The 18546-nt window shown below is 32.4% G+C and overlaps 2 protein-coding genes across 3 annotated transcripts in view; one reads left to right on the forward strand and one right to left on the reverse strand.

Annotated features, from left to right (window-relative positions):
- Nucleotides 1–16077, reverse strand: part of LOC119836267 — a 20734-nt gene extending 4657 nt beyond the window's left edge. The window contains exon 1 of one of the 2 annotated variants that reach the window (XM_038361554.1): nucleotides 15941–16077. The gene's annotated coding sequence lies outside the window, so the exon portion shown is untranslated. Of the gene's footprint in view, nucleotides 1–5373; nucleotides 5641–15940 lie in introns of those variants that run through there. The other variant, XM_038361553.1, reaches the window with a different exon arrangement.
- Nucleotides 1–18546, forward strand: part of LOC119836266 (flotillin-2) — a 198514-nt gene that overhangs the window by 112909 nt on the left and 67059 nt on the right. The window lies entirely within an intron of this gene.

Here is an 18546-nt window from a genome sequence, read left to right on the forward strand (position 1 = left end):
TCGGGATAAAAAGTTGCCTATATGTTATTCCAGTTGTCCAGCTGTCTACGTACTAAATTTCATTGCAATCGGTTCAGTTGTTTTTGCCTGAAAGAGCAACAAACACACACACATCCTTACAAACTTTCGCATTTATAATAATAGTAGGAATTAGTAGGATAGTAGGACTAGTAAGATAGGATACTAGGATATATATTCATTGTATATGTGATTCTTGCCTAAAAACTGTTTACTGAAGCAGTTTTTGGTTACAACATAAAAAATCTACAACACTTCTAAAATCATTAAAATAATTGTATGCAAGAGTGTTCTTTAAAATTTCATAAACGTATTGCGAAAATGATGAAGTAATGAGCAAACTATGGAGTGTGGAGCTCCTTGCTATGTGTAACTGCTCGGCAGTAGTAATGTAAGTTCCGGTTATACAAGTCCACCTAACTGTCTGTTTATTGAACTTAGCACTACTCGTATACTGTGTGCTCTTGAATAACGTATGTAACATCAATTGTTATAATAATTGATTTTACTTTGTGTTACTATCGAAGTCATTGGGTAATGTTATAAGGAATTGTCATATGGTGATGTTGTTGAGTATTTCCGGTGGTATTTATCTACACTAATATTATAAAGAGGAAAACTTTGTTTGTTTGGTTGTAATGAATAGGCTCAAAAACTACTGGACCGATTTTAAAAATTCTTTCACCATTCGAAAGCTACATTATCCACGAGTAACATAGACTATATATTATGTACCACGGGCGAAGCCGGGGCGAACAGCTAGTGTATTATAAAATGAACCAATTAGAGTTTAGAATGCGTCACACGAACTATATTTTCATACTTAAAAATTAATCAAGCTATTCAACTAGACCTGTTTAGTAACAATTTATAGGCAGTTCGAAAAATAGTTTCTACCGAGAAATGCCAATTGTACGAATCAGTTCGAAGAAATATTCATGTTTACTCAATCATTTTTTTACATTCGATGACTATTAAGTGATGTTCGAATAAGCCTAATGTTTTGAAAGTTGACATAATACATTTTTAGCGCTGCTGGCGCAACCGCGCCTGCGCCCGCGCCGGTGGCATTTGGACACCTGACTGACCCCTGCTCGTTTTGCAACAGACCACTTAAAGCAAACATTTCGATAATGCCCCTGAGTAAAGATGCTGGGATTGTATGTATATAGAAGTTATGATTTTCCTCTGAATAGTAACCGGAAGGTTTACATATTTTTTTTATCAAAATACTACGCCGTTTTCAAATTGCGAGAATTTAATCGAAATTAAATGGGCATCACTTTTAAAATAAAAAGGAATTATCAAAATCGGTTCACCAAAAAAGCAAAAATAATACAGTCGATTTGAGAATCGCCTCCTTTTTTATAAGTCGATTTAAAACAGGCAGAAGAATTGAATATAAAAATCTATATATATAAAATTCTCGTGTCACAGTTTTCGTTGCCATACTCCTCCGAAACGGCTTGACCGATTCCTCTGAAATTTGGTAAGCATATTGGGTAGGTCTGAGAATCGGCCAACATCTATTTTTTATCCCGATATTCCTACGGGATACGGACTTACGCGGGTGAAACCGCGGGGCGCAGCTAGTAAGTATATAAATGACGCTTTAAAAATGTTGATGAAGTCAATTCTTACTAAGTTTACGGTAATCCCTGTGAAATCACAAACAAATAGGCGACGTTCATTTAAATGTAGGAAACGTATATAATTTTATGTCATTTATAGTCTGTGGTGTCTATGAGTTCCTATACGTGTAGAGAATAGACAAATAAATTGTCCTCGTTAATTTTTAATTTATTTACATTGGAAACTACTACTGCTAAGAACTAAGAAGTTCTTTAAGCATGTAAATATGTTGCATTAATGTATTAGGAAATTACAATTTTTCTGCACGCAGTTTATTACCTAATATCCTATAGAGTAACGTGTACATCCAAATGTCTTCATTTACATAATATTAACTTTTGTCAATTAATTATTTTTAAACTTAGAATAATGGAATGTCGTCTTTTCTATGCGTCAATAAAAAAAATATTCATTTCGATGCACAAAGGCATTCATTGGGAATAATACATGAACAGAATATCTTTCCAGTTATAAGAAGTCATTCTCATTAAAAATTGTCACGGAGTATGTCCCAACAGATCTACTTACAATAATGTATTGTTGTTCGCTGATGGATTTGGATGTTTGGCCCCAATGAAAAAGACGGACAACTTCCGTTCGGAACTTGTAATGGAAGAAATAAACTATAATATGACACTTCGCGTAGCTAATGTGGAAGGTTGAGGAAGTGCGTAATAATCTGCACGTTAATAAATTATTATCGTTAAGTTGACCTAATGTAATGATAGAATTTCGGAAATCAGCCGAATTCTGGGCTGCAAATGGGGAAACAAAATCTAAAAATGTGGGATCTACTCTGTTCTGAATGACTGTGTTAAAATCAGATTTACGACACATCGACCAATAAACCGAAACGAAATGTCCAGGCACCAATTTTTATATAACTATAATTCCCATGGCATTAATGGACATTTTGTTTAATGTATATTGGGAAAGAAATTCCAAATATACAAACACAATTCAAACCAGTTACGGTTGACCTCTTACATATACATAACTTACAAAAGCTCTACGTGTCTTGTGACACGTCCCGCACATAATTAACTCGATTAAATTCATGACCAACTTTATTCGGACCGTCTGCACCACCAAGTGGGTCGATGGTTTCATTTCGATGCGTCTACGTGTGGAGACCGGTGTCCACTTTCGCAGTAAAAAAATAAACTTACTTTCCAAGGTCGCAGGGTCTAGAATTGCATGCGCATCTCCAGCAGGAAATATAGTTTTGCCAATACGTCAGCGATTGAATCGCAGGTATCAAGAGTTAGAAAGCAGAGATAGTACGGGTTATGTTTTACTGACTCAATAGTTAGTTGATGGTTAGCGACCAGTGCCTGTGAACATTGTGTAACCAGTCCAAATTATAGGGGACACTCTCGGTTTCTATTTACACGTTACAGCGGTTGCATGTGCGTAAAACAACGAGATGTTAAATGAACAGTCGAGATTTTAAATTCTCAGAATACTGCTCATGATATCATTCTCATAGTCTCAAATAAAACAATTGATGTCAATATATTACAAGTTACAATATTGTTTTAATTAACAAATTATGACATTTTCTTCTTGGTTTTGATATAAAAAAAAGCATACTAATTGCGAATTTAGTTTTTTCTAGAAGTTGCTAATCGTCGAGACAATTTAACCAAGATGTATTTAAACCGCATTTTGGAATCTTTAAAAACGCTGTTAATGTCATTAGTTGACTGTAATAGGTAACATTACGCTGCTTTACCTACTTGCGACTTGGAGAAGTCTTACCTAAGTTTATATTTCGCGAGTGTGGTCACGCAGGCGTGAGCAATTCCAGAAAATACTAGTTTTTCTGGGGTACACTTTTCTATTGACAATAGTATAAGGTTATGAACGTGAGAAGTAGTGAATCTTTTATTGTGTTCTTTGTCTATTGTATAGTGGTTTATTAAGGTTCATACACAGATTTCACGGACGTGCTATCCAGGGAATGCTAGCTTAAATTATTGAACATCCCAACGTAGTAGTTTCTTTAATAGAGGAATGTCTGCGCTAAATTGGTGTCTTAGACTAGTCATTTTGTTTGAAGTTTTGTGTTCCAATAACATCTAAATAGATGATTATTAGGTATTGTTGATAAGAATAAATAAGCATCTACCATCGTTTCGGGAACGCCAGTTAAAAATAATTATACTTTGATCGATCGAATTGTATCTGTGTTAGCGCACGTAGAATTCTAGAGAGAATGTTAAAAGGTCCTGCGCAATATTTAAGTCAATTAGGTTTTAGTTTACATTTTAAAAGCTATCGCAATACAACCTTAGCCTACATATGAGTTTATTTATCAGCATTTAACTCTGTGTTTTACGGTAATTATAATCGGTTTAATGACTACATAGCCTTAGCCAAGAACATTTTAAATTATTACTGAAATATTTAATTTGAGACTATTCAATAAGGAGTAAAAAGATTTGTGAGATACTGAGCGTGGATAGGTAATGTAACCTTTTTCGGATAAAATTTGAAAAAAAAAAAACAATATCTTATAAGTACATTGGCCACTAATGACGTAGAGGAATCTGGACTGACGGGTGAGGATTTGAACTCCCGGGTAGAGAGGTGACTTTCTAATTCCTCTCTATAATATAACATTTAGTATGATGTTTATAATTTTATGGTGATACCAATATTTGGAGAGACGGTAGTTAAGGTAACATACAGAAAATATAGATTGCGTTATTAGTTTGTTCAGTAGGTTTATTAAGTAATCTTATAGATATAACTATACATAAATAATAAACAAAATATTTTATGCTATTTTTACTGCAGTCGAAGGAACTATTTCCCAACATAATAACGATATAAGCAAACAGAGATGTAAATATATTAAATATTCTCTGGCTTCTTTATTCCGCTAGGTAAAAGGTATTGTTTCCAGGAATTAGCGATGTTAAACATTTTCACAAGATCAAGTATTACAACTGGGCCAGTCACTATACCATACCCATAATTAATCCCATCTCATTAAGAGTATTAAGTCAACTTTCTACGCGCTTAGTTATTATATAACACTGGTTGATAGGGTCAGGTTGAATAAGATATATTCGGGCTAATGCATTTGCTTTCCACTGCAATTAATTCTGTACAGTGCTTGAGAACGCTTGATTGAATATATTATATGTAGTGTTGTGTAAGGAGGTTATGAATGTAACGATGTTATCAGCTGAGAAACGATTTGTTCAGCGATGTTAGACGGGCCCAGAATAGAAGACAAAATCTGGGTTTCTTGTTGTATATGTTATAATCATAGAGCTTTCATCACTAGAGCTTTCTCTTAAGGATAAACCAAAGTTACAGCTTTTTAAGGCTTAATTTGAACTAGCAAATATAATTTACAAATATTGTCATATAATAATTTAATTTGTGACCAATACATTACCCGCATAATTTATAAAATAAAAATTAATTGCTAAATGTGTTGCTAAGCGTACCTAATATTGAGAACTCTCGGTTTGGTCAATTCGGTTAATTTTTTATAAGGAGGATTCTTCCGGAGAATACGGTGATGTGTCGTGATATATGTACCACCGGTGGATCGAGGACGGATCGCTAGTTATAAATAAAGCAAATTGGTTTATACCACCATAATCATAACTACATGAATCCTTAGATTGAATGAGCCAATGTGTAAATTTAACTCAATTTATATATAAAAGACTAAACCGATTATCTCAATCGCCATCACTTTACCTGAGATCCATAGTTATGCAGGAACAACGGCTGCGCCACGGAAGTTCTCACGACCCCAGATTCACAATTGAATTATTCACAGATCAAACATTAAACTCCACTTTCGTTCACTTTTACGAGCATGCAAACTGGCCATGGACAAGCGCTAACTCAAAAAAAGTTGTCTTCGAATTTGAAAATGGAATATAACGTCCGCGATGGTTAGAAAGTCAATGTTCCGGTACTTTCTTCACGCGCGTGCGTCGAGGTGCTGCGATGCGGAGTGAGTGAGACGCTCTTTGGGAGCTGCCGAGACTGTCACTTTGGATGCAGATATTCTTTGATGTGGAGGCTCGTATTTAGCTTTAAACTGTGGTTACATACATACGTATTTAACAAAAATTTCCTATCAAATGCAATAATACGCTAGCCTACTGAAAACCCGCAAAACTGTCGAGTAGTATTTACTTTTTGTGAATGAAACTATTGACGATTAAAGCTTGGTAATAACGTATAAAAAAAAATGTCTCGGTCTGGCAGGACATAGAAGGCTGATCACCTACTTGTCCGTAAAGAAAATCGATCAGTGAAACAAATGTACATCATCTGCCCCATACTCCAGTAGGGGGCACGGGACTTCACTTAATAACGTATAAACATTCATAAATGAAAATAAATGTAACGACCAAATCGGTATACTGTACCAAATGGGTATTTTAAATAAAAAGCTGAAGTAATAATCAAAGTAATCGCTTGAGGAGATTTCGAGAATAATTAATTCACACAGAAGTGAAATCTAGTGGGGATCTCCTTTTAAATTTGAAAGTAGATTAATTAAGAAAAAAATACTGTTTACTCTGCTCTAAGTTGTGACGGAAGTCAAGTAAAACGTGAGAAAATAAAAATATCTCGTCCGAATCTCACTACATATTTAACTTAAGGCACAATAGCGCCATCTAGTATATGATACCGGTAGCAAACTTTTAACGTTTGCAATGCCCGCCATCTTTTGTTACAGATATATTAGTACGTTTGTTTTGCATAGATGGCGTTGTTTATGAAAATTATGACTGAGTTTAGAAGTTAGAACGTGAAATTATAAAAAAAGCCTGGAATATTTGTACAATTTTGGGTGATATGTTCAAAGATATCGTAATTTCTTTTTTAAATTTCGCTTCATTCATTCTTATTGCTTTACCATTGCTAAAAAGTTTTATTAAATCTATTATAATCGGTGTAACACCTAGGTAAGTAAGCATATCATTTCCTCTAAATGATTTGCAATTTAACTTCATCTTTTATAATTTACAAGTTTTTTACAGTGCTATTAACTTAGGTTATATATAAATGAAATTATAGTTATTAACTTAGTACGTTTATGTTATATACGATTTCCTAACAAGGAGGTGTTGGTTGCCTGGTAGAGATCACTTATAAGTGATAAGGCCGCCTTCTGTGCTGTATCTCCTTTTTTTTTAGTATAGTTGTTTTTGTATTTTGTTGGCAGCACAATAAAGTGTATAAATAAATAAATAAATAAGTGTAAAGAAGAACACATAAAATTCTTAGAAACTTTATAAACACAATTTTTATACTACTTAGAACTCCAAATGTATAAGGGAAATTATTAAAGACCGTTAAGTATTCCGTTAGCATACCTACAATTGTATGAAATTATGCAATAGCGATAATGCTTCATAATTATATTACCGCGCGTAAACACACCAATAGAAGACAACCCATCCTTAGAAAAATATCTTGTATTTTTATTGATATAAAATAAATGTATTTCTTTCTTTCTTTCTTTTTTTCTTTCTTATATATATACAGTCAAAATTGATTAACCCTCTGCTAGGACCCAGATAAAGGGGCTTATTAACATCTTAATAAATAAAAAAAATCGCAAATTTTAATTACGTTTTCTTTGTTTACCTATACGGTACTTCGAAATAGTACGAGTGGTACGACCTGGGGACATTTAAAAAGATAGCATATTCCTACCTAAAGGGCCGATGGAATGTATGATATACAATCGCAATGACCCTGGCGTTGTGGGCAGATATGGGCGACGCTGATTTCTTACCATCGGGTGACGCGTCTGCTCCGTTCGCTTTTCTCTCATAAAAAAATAAGTAATGTTGGATATATACTTAATTCCTGAGCGCTATAGGCTATATATGTACCAGGGGCGAAGTCAGCGCGGACAGCTAGTCTGGAATAAATCATCTTCTAAATCTCAATACATTTAACTATAATCTTCGCTAAATGTTCAACTTTGTAACAAAAATATCACAGTTGATTGTTTTATTTGAACAAATATATAAGAAATCCGTTATATATATACGTATATATATAAATTAAGTATACAGTTTTCTAAACTAAGCCAATGCTTAGTTACAACATGATTTCTTTAGTAAACTCAATAGTTTACTAAAGAAATCATGCTGTATTCCTACGTCATATGATGAAACTAAACATCGGAGTCATCAATTTGTAAGAATCAGTGCGAAGATCAGACAAGAGAGAACGTAATCGTGAAATCTGTAAGAGAAAGATCGATGCACTCGCTTTATTTAATTTTATTACGTAACTTGTACGAGACGTGCGGTTAAGTGTAGCTTTAAAACCATATTCATATTAACCATTGTATGTAATATCTGTATATTATTGATAATAGAATTAATTACTTCTTTATGTGACTCTGCCCCGCGGCTTCACCCATCGTACATGTTATTGTTTAGACTTTAAAATTTGAGTAATATTTAACACAAAGGTGTATTTCTTTTTTATTTGAACCAGTAGTTCCTGAGATAAGCGCGTTCGTACAAACAAAAAAAACTCTACCATACAATATAGTGTATATTTCGTCTGTCAAAGAATTCCTCTTAAACGGCTGGGCCTATTGTATATAAATTTTTCCTATGAGATGGATTCATCTACACAGTTTAGATTTAAAAAAAGTCTTTACGGTTGGTGCCTAGGCAAATATCTAACGTTTTAAATATCATGTTGTATGGAACAGGTGCCTGTGTTGACTTCTGTATGGAGAAAATAGGGAGATTAAAACCTGATAGAAGAACCGAACCTGAATACACTTTACTCTGAAAATGATTCACACTGACATCGAACACCTGTTTCATTTAAATATTAAATGATGTGCACATGCATATATTTTAATCATTCTCAATATCGTGGTTCGACCTAATTTCGAGTTCATTGAATAAATTTTTAATAACACTTCATCAAGTTTCGTGTTATACGATTGCGAATTATAGTTAGCAAGATGAAAATCTGTTTTCTTTTATTTGAATTGAACTAACCTACATATTATGTATGCAAGTTCTTGTGAAGTATTATATATCACTCAATGTTATGGAAATCTGTGAATTTTTATATTTTTAACACACTTTTATCAATAGCTTCACCTACATACACTTATAAAGGAATCGATACACACAAACACACAGTTTGTGTGTATCGATTCCTTTACACTTGATTTTGAACTTTGAACATTTATCAAGGATCGGTGACGATACAATAATTTATGACTTTATATTGTTATCCTGATTAGGATCCCTAGGATTAAATAATTTCCATACGTACCTATATTCTGTAAGCAAATGAGACGATTAATTTGAATCTATTAGTATGCGTGTTTTTATTTATTTATTTTAACTAAATTAATGTACCATGTGGGATAAAGTTATTAATATATATTCATGTTGGGATAGAGCACGCTCTGGTACTTATTTGGCCAGCTCGCACCAGAGTTCCGTGCCCATACAGAAGGTCGGTGTGAAAGGTGAAAGTATGTACAGGTGATTTGTTTACGATGAGTTGGGGAGCTGGAGGACCGTATTCTTCTCCTTACCCTTTCCTCACCATTAGACAAGTCACCAACTCCTTCGCCAGAACTGACTTAAATAAAATTATACAGGCGTACATAATATTATTGTCATGGCATTTACAAAAATTCCTGAGTAGAAGTCTACGAACAGAACTTTGTATTTGAAAATTTTTTGTTATTATTAATTAATATTGAATATGCAGCATCGGCTCAAGCTTTTATGTTAATATTTATTATCATTACAAGTATATAAACTAATTGGCCATTAAGCATAACGTCTTACACATTTACATGTAGAAATTTAATATTTACAGCAGTTTTTAAACACGATTTATTCATAATTAAACCGGCATTGCGAGCACGAGGACGCGTGACTACAAGACATCCAGATTTTGTCACAGTGTCTACAATTTGGTGCTACTTTTTTACTGTTTATATGCTTCTGTATAGCAGTAGTAGATATTATGAATTAGTATTCCAAATTTTAATCAAATAACTTAAGAGTTCGCAATAATTATATTTCATTCATACAAGCATTCAAATTTACTAGTCTATACGTTATATAAGCTGTGGACTCTGTCTGAATGCGCTAATCTCTGGAATTACTGGACCGATATCAAAAATGATTTCACCGTTACATATATATGTACGTAATATCAGAGTGCTTTATGCTGTTTGTGTACCTCAGGCGAAGTCGTGGCGGACAGCTAGTCGCTACATACATGTATGTATGTGTAGATCTTTAAAACTACACAACGGTTTTTGATAGGGGTTTTTTAGATTCATTCAAGAGGTTTATATGTATCTGTATATACTAGTAGCATCTAAAAACTATTACGATTTTCAGCGTGCGAAGTCGCGGGCAAAAATTAGTTTATAATTAGAGAAAGGTATGTTTAGGTTTACTTTAACAGAAAAAAATTTAAGAAAATGATCTTACTCTTCACATCTAATAGAATACACATCGAAGATTTCAAACTTACTAATGTTATGAGCGAAAACCTTAGTCACGCGAAACTGCGACGACACGGGTAGGTATGTAAATTGTAAATATGTCACTCAATTGCGTAATTAGCCTTCCGTAACATCCAATTAGCGTTTGGGGCGCTTCGATACGTTTTAGCACATTTCTCGTGTAAAATTAAGTTCGATATACTGCGGTGTTTTTCGACGATTCTTGCAATAACTTACGTAAACAATCATTGTATTGCGAGATCATTAGTACAATACATCTGTACGGATGGGGGCTCGTTGTAATTACTTGTCTTATGTTACGGATAAGTCTTTGAGATGTGCAATTTTTGAGATCTTATATATGAGGTATATAAAAATAAAATATGAGAGACCTGGTAAAAAATTATACGTTATTAAATTTTAAGAGTTTTTGTTATTGATCAGTCATTTTTTATCGCTTTCAAAGTAGCAAACGATGCTTACCATTATAAATGCCATCATATGGTTTTCGAAGGGAATTTAATGTTAAGAAACTTATTACAGTATAGCGTTAAATTTCCTGTGAAATATATGAAGAATTAAAAAGAAAGAAAGAATGTATGAAGAATATAATATAGTGTACTCGAATAAATACGTCTTTAGTTTCAAATACTTCGATAAAATTGCGTGTCCATAAGTAATTGATTGTCATTTCGATATTTTAATAGCAGTGTAAACAATTAATGAACCAATGTGCTAATCGTTTAAGTCATGAATATAGTATGTTATAAGTTATATCGTTGCAAACGTATATGAAAGGTTGATCTTTTCATAATTTATGTATATGTTCGCTATCGCTTCGCTTAGCCTCACTGTATCTAACACACGATAGCCATGTATAAATATAGCATAGCTTATGCATTGTTATTTTATTTGTCTGTTATCATTATTTATGTTTTTGGTTAATCTGAGGTTACACTTAGTACCATTAAGTTTAATTTCACGTTCATTTGAAAAGCCGGTAATACCGATTAAATTTAGTAACATTCAAACTCAAACTATAACATTTATTTATTCAATTAGACTTCTTATAGAAGCACCTTTGAATCGTCATTTTACACAGTTTTAACATTTGGGGCGCTTTAGATGTTTTAATTATGTATGTATAATAATAATTCATATCAGTTGTATTAAATAATTTAAACCACTAGAATGCGAGATTAGGATATGTTCACAGTTCACTTCCAACTATTATATAAGTAAGTATTGCCATCAATAACTCATATTTGTTTATTAATATTTATGACAGAGAAAGCGAGGATATGTATTTACTATCTATTAGTATTATGTTTGTTGGATTACGTACATGGACACGTTATATTCGTATATATTTCTTGCTAGCTGCTTGCCCCAGTTCGATTTGTGAGATTTATTTTTATTTTGATCCTTATCCATTCGGAGACATACAAATCATTAAAATCAAAAAAAGGAAATGTGTAGAATATTATAGTTCGTTACATACTTTACGTCAGTTGTGTATACAATCTACGTACCACGACAACATTGTCTGAATGAAATACATCTCAGACTATATTTATCAATGAGAAGTAATTAAATGGTGGAAATGGACATATTATTAATGTAAAAAATGTAATTATTAATGTAGATTAGTTTGTATAGTAGTAGTTAGATTAATATAGTTAGATGCAACGAATGTGTTAAGTTGACTGTAAACCAAGTTTAGAGGTTACTTATATTTATGAGATATATTCTAAATGGAGAGTCTTATAAGCCTTATATTTTTTCAATGCTACAGGCCACTTTTTCTACCAATATTTAACTCTACTACACGCTATGGACGCGCGTTTCCAATCATTTAGTCATTGTGTCGTTTTGTCAACATACAGGTTGATATAATATATTAACATACTAGCTGCGCACCGCGGTTTCTATATACTATACAGAATTTCGTAACGTAATATTTTACTTCTTGAACTCACTAAATTAATCATATCTTGTGATAGAGTGAACCGATTTCGATGAAACAAAAACTAAGTTATACTTCAAGTTACGTATAATTTTTGTATATAAACATTGTATGCATTTAATTCGTAGATTTTACGTGATGTGATAGACAAACATATAAACAGACAAACAGGCAAAAATTTCAAAAATGATGGAAATGGGTTCTGTTTGTTATCTTTTCACACACTGGCTATTTTTTTTTCAATTTCTTCAATGTACAAAAATGACTTTTCTACAGATTTATTATATATATAGATTTGATAACGCGCCTTACGTTTTCTCATAAGAGCACAGCGCCTCGCCCACATGGCCCTTCAAACCACTTATATCTGTGAGGTGGTAAAAGCCATCATCGGCCAACTGTAGCATCTATAATCTAAGAGGCTAGCTAATTGTGCATTATCATGCTTATAATTGTAAGGTTATTCATTGAATGAATACATATATTGTTTTTAATAGGTATTTAATATTTGATTTATTATTTGATTTTACATGTCATTCCTGACATTTTTCATTTTTCAGATTCATTTAGGCTGAAATGAGATCTAGTCCAAACTGACTCTAAACATAAAAAATCGTCACCTTCGCTTTTATAATATTAGTATATATTATATTTAATATCACAAATTCATGTAGGTACTAAATTTTCCAAAGAAAACAAAATCTAGAAGATAATTCAGAGTTACCTAGTTTGTAGTGGAATACTACTAACAGACTTTAGTAACAGTATCATATAAGATAAAAGCTAAACATATGGAGTATCACATAAGTTGTTTATTCCCAATTTTATTAAGAACTTCTACCTACAATGAGTACGATAAATAAAGCATAATATGACAGGTACATTATATATAACGGAGCCCCTGCTGAATCAATTTACATGAATGTAAATAAATTATCATAATTTTTATAATAAAGTTATTTAACTACTAATGGAATATAAATCATATCAAACTATGTTAAAAAAAAACCATTTTCTTTGACTTCGCTGTTGCAAAACATTTGAAAACAAATTCGCGCAATATCTTTATTAATTCTTCTATGAGGAAGGAGGAGGAATGCATTATCTTCCAAAGATTAGCTTGGTATGGATACAGATATTACCCTGGTGGTTTGGAAATTAAATAATTGAACTATGAATAATTTAATTTTATAATTTGATAATGATTACATAATTTCGTTAACAAATAATTAGCGTGGGGCGCACTTAGTAATATATAAAGAAGAAAAAATTATGATGTGAGGATATTTTGAGTAAAAGAAAAGTTGAACATGACAGTACCATATACCTACCTATCCGCCAGAAAAAAAATAGATTACTGCTTCCGATATGCCCAAACAGAACTACGTTAGTATTATCAATTTGGTTTCAGTTACATTATATGATTTCAATTCCACACAATATTAGTCGCGATAAGTTAGTCTTTTGAGGTGTAAAATGCACAGGCGTTCTCATGATACACTTCACATTGATACACGTGCAGACAAACAATTACCACTTTTACGATCATTTAACATAAGTATATTGACAATGAGCTTTTGTTTACCGGAGAAAAGTGAAATCATTGCACGTTACCGACTCCGTTCTTCCGATTACGCAATGCGATAATATTATTACGTTTTTTGCATCATAACTTGAACTCATTGGTTATTATTTTGTATCGGTGACTTGTCATTTTCGAATGAACTTCCTCGTGGAGATGAATAAGTGTTGATGACGTGACCTTTGCGGTGGGAAGGGTGTTTGATTGGTCTCTATTTTGGGATAATAATGTGTAGTTGCAGTTATAGGCAAAGGTTAAAGATGGTTTACGTGTCTACTTGTAATAATTCTATTGTAATTTCGATTATTGTGAATGTTGAGCGTGTTGGGTGGGTATGGATGGCATAGAAAGTATGCCAGATCCAAAAATAAAGGCGCATCTTTGTGTAGTAGGATTGCACTGGACAATACGTTTGGAAGTATTTGAGTTTTAAGTTTTAACATGTTAATGTGATATCAGTTTCTTTTATTTGAAAAATTTGGATTGGAAAGGACCGTGGGAAATGTTTTCTTTTGAAATATTTTATTATCACTTGTTCTCATACATATGAGGATTTTTTAAGACATCTAAACTTGTGAAATTGTTTATCGTCATTTATTACTGGTACACCAAGATAAACCGCGTTTTAAATAAATCTGTACATTTAAAGTGGGTCAAAATCTAAAGTAGTTAAAGTAGCATGCATAGCATTGCACCGAGCATTAAAGATACAAACATACAAGTGAGGAAAATAGAAGCGTGTTAAAAATATGGTAACATTTTGCGAACACCCAACCTTACAAATCGAAGATGTTTTAATGCATGCGCATATATTTTATCAATCATAAGTGCTAGAATTTCATATACATAAAATCTGTACGTCGTTAATAAACGTGATTCCACAAAACGCGATTTGTATATTACCTCCGCAAACTTCCTAATATGAAGCTAACTCATTTTTTACGTTGATAATTCTTGTCGACAGCAAATTGCATATTATATAAAAAAATAGAATAGAAAATTCGGGCAGAAACAATATTCTATTTATTTATTTAGCGATCCAATATTAAATAAGTTTACTGTGGGAGTCGAGTACGCTTTGGCATGAATTGGACCAGCTCGCACCGAGGAGGTACCACATCCCTACAAATTATTGGTATGATATAATGGCATGCTACTGTGTTTCGTTTTGTGAGTGGGGAGCCGGGGGCCCGTATCCTTTTCCTCACCCTTCCCAATCTAATCCTTTATTCCCGCCGTCAATACTTTCTTTATCCTTTTCTCTTTAAAAGTGGGTAACTCATTTGCCATACCCATTTTTCAATGATCTAGGAACTGCTTATGTTCACGTATTTCCTTAATTGTTAACGGCAATGCTTTGAATCACATTGCAGTGTATTTCGTCTTTAGTTTTGTATGTTAATATGAACATTTACCCAGTTTAAATGCAGTACATTACGTTTGTTGTACGAAAAATAGTCGAAATGTATGATGAGTGGTCAGTGAATTGGAAAATGTGGAGCAGTTTTATGGTTTAGAAATTAGCTTTGTGTTTCATTAAAAAATTGCAAACACATTTCAGAGAATGGATTTAACAGGCGCATATTTGGCTTTGGTGATTTTTTCTTCATTTTTTAACGTTTTTATAGAAAGCTTCAAAAGAAATTGTAGAATGTTGTATTTCTCTTAGCTGCACACTCGTATATATAATGAGTTGATTTATTGATAATATAATTAGAAATCTAATATTGACATATGGTTATATTGATAGATATTTATATAGATTGAAACTTATTCAAATAGAACAGCTGGGTTACCGGAATAGGTTTCTCGCTTTATTTTAGACTTAAGAATATAAGAGCAAATTTGCATTTATTTATGTAAGTTTTCATTAAAAGAAGTTTTTTTATTCATATTGCTTCTATTCATTGTACCAAGAGAAACATTTTTGATGAGTTTTAAAGATTTAAACTGTATACCTTCTCTTCTTTATTAAGTAATAAATCAGTAGCCCCGAAAATAATTTATATTAGTTTACTTTACTGCTGAACACAAACTTAATGCATGATTTTATTGATATAATTAAATAATATGAAAGTTCGCATCTGTGTCTCTATTGTTAACAATTTCAATTCCTAAATCGATGTCTATCTTATAAAATAGGGAAGAGAATATAAATATTTCGTCTATAATGTATAATAAAAACGTATAAATTCTTAATTTTAAGCGTAATTTTTCAAAAAATAAAACGAAAACTCACCAGAAAAAGATTTCGCGACGTGTGCAAGTATCCAATATAAATAAATAGTGTCAGAAGCACATGTTTTCATATGTTTTCACCGTATGAAAACGAGAGCGTTCGCCTACCGTAGCGCGTTTGTCGGCGCGCGCGCCTCTGTCCACTGCGCATGCGTGACTCTTGCACATCATTCCTCCTACTCTTGGATAACTTTTAGAACGCTACAGTTTCTATCGGTGGATACGCTTCTTTTATGGACTATCAGATAAGATACAGGTACCATAGTTTGCGCCGTTTGTAATAAACAGGACTTTTTTCGTTGCGTGCTGATGATGGCCGTTGCTGAAATGTTTTACGTGTGTTTGATGGCACGATTTTTTATTTTTTTATTAAGTAATTTATTTAGTATATTATATGGCATTTTTAAAATATCGTGAATAGGAATATTTACCTAATTTTGCACTTTAATTAATTTATTTAACATCTAAGTTGGACATGAAATATTATTGAAAATTTGATAAATTGAGAACTCTAAGAGCTCAGCAGAACTAAAGAACAACTAATTTTCTAATTTGTTATCTAAGCTTGAAATTGTAAAGGATCTTACTACATTTGGCCAGTTCTTTGTTAACCTCTCAGCTTTGGGATATATAGAAAGCACTTCATATACCGATCTTGATCAAGTGCGGTTACGGACGTAAAGCAAGATTTGCATCTGAGATTTAAAAAAATGCGTGAAATGTTCTATCGTTATCTTTGGGCTTGTATATAAAAATAAAGTGTATGTTGGTAAGGTAGAATACACATTGCACAGTCTGTTTAACTAGTAAAGCATTTAAAATTGTATCTAGTCATATTTCTAGTACCAATAGATTGTATACAATATGATACAATAGGCCAAGATGGTAATGATTATATTCAAAAAAAGGTGCTGTACACGATTCAAAATAAGGCGATATATAGGTATATGTTTAATTATTATGAGAAATTCTTCTACTGTATTAAATTAATTATACTTTGTTGATAGCTAGGGAAGAGATTAGTAAGCCGATGAGTTTTTTCTCGTGTACCGCACCAAAATATTACTCTTGGTTACTGGGAGAAAACCGCAGTCAGAACTCTGTACACATTCTACAAATTGATTTAATGCGAATCTGATTCTTAAGTCTAACAAATAAAAGGTACATTTGTCTGAACAGCATTTTATAGCTTTGGTTACACCATGTTTAGTGGCGTGCAAAATATATGGCTTCCTCTATTGATTTGGCATCAAACTGTCTCTTAGGTAACAGGAAAATCATAGCTTTCAACGCACGCGTATATCATAACATTATGGTTTCAATGATTTAAACGTATTTAAAACGGTATTGCTTACGAAGGGAGGTAAGATTAAAAATTAAGATTCTTGGCACTTTATTCGAATTGTTTGTTTGGCACTGTATTCGGATATAACGCATGTTTTGATGTTAGTCATGAACGCATATAATATGAAATTTAGAAAAATGTTTGAGATTATGGTAGATTTTTTTTTATATAGAAGTGGGCAAACAAGCGTATGGATTGCCTGTTGGTTTAGTGAATCCACCGCCCATAGATGAGGCCAGGAAGATGTGTTGTTGTGTACTTTGTATGTTATGTTTGTATTTTGCTTTACTATACTAAAGTCTAACCTTCAGCTCAAAAATTCCCCCCAATTTTTCTTTCTCAAATAAATTGCATAGATCTTATTAAATAAAACATACGTAACATCGAATGATATGGTCATAAGATTAATAGTACCGTAATAAGATATTGCGTTTATGCGCAGGCGCAGATTTAGATTCAAGAGAAAGTAAAATTGTTCTACCGCATTAATAGAAATTAAGTACGACTTTATTAGAAATTATAAACGAAATTTTAATAAATGAAAAAATGTAGCTTGTTTAAATATATAAGCTGAACATAATATTGTTTTATCAGTGTATTCAATTTTGTCAAATTCTGCCCAGTGGTTTTAACGAGATTGACGCATATGCAAACTGACATACAATACTGATATACAATAACAAGTACAAGATATGTAAAACATAACATATACAAGATATGTAAAAAAAGCCTTAAAGATTGTTTTGGTGTCTATGAAACATTCTTATTGCATAGCACTTAGTCTTATAAATGGTTTAGTTCATCATCATGCTCATCAGTCCATATATGGAATGGAATGATAGCCGCCAGTATTTGCACAAATAAAAAATAACAGAGAAGTTGCTATTGAATTTTTCAGTTCTTAAAGGGAAGGGATGCATCTACGTTTGACACAGATTCTAACCATCATAGTTTGAGCTCCAAATAAATATTAGTTTTAATTCAGAAAAAGAGTATATTACGGATGTGGTCGAAACCGAACAAAGTCAGGCGTAGTAACCTAAGGTATTGTCATTAAGTATTCGCCTCAGAAGCAGTGTGTTATGACGGCGTTGTTTATTTATATTGCAGTTGTTCACAATTCGATAATAATGGGACGAAATAAAGTACATAGATATGCTGTAGTTCGCGTTTTTTGTTAATTGTTATCTTTATATACCTAGTCTTGCCATAAATATTGTAATAAAGAAAAAAGAAAATTGTTAACTGCAAATAACATTTAT

Source organism: Zerene cesonia, chromosome 23 (assembly GCF_012273895.1).
Source record: "Zerene cesonia ecotype Mississippi chromosome 23, Zerene_cesonia_1.1, whole genome shotgun sequence".
In the NCBI taxonomy this organism is placed as follows: Eukaryota; Metazoa; Arthropoda; class Insecta; order Lepidoptera; family Pieridae; genus Zerene; species Zerene cesonia.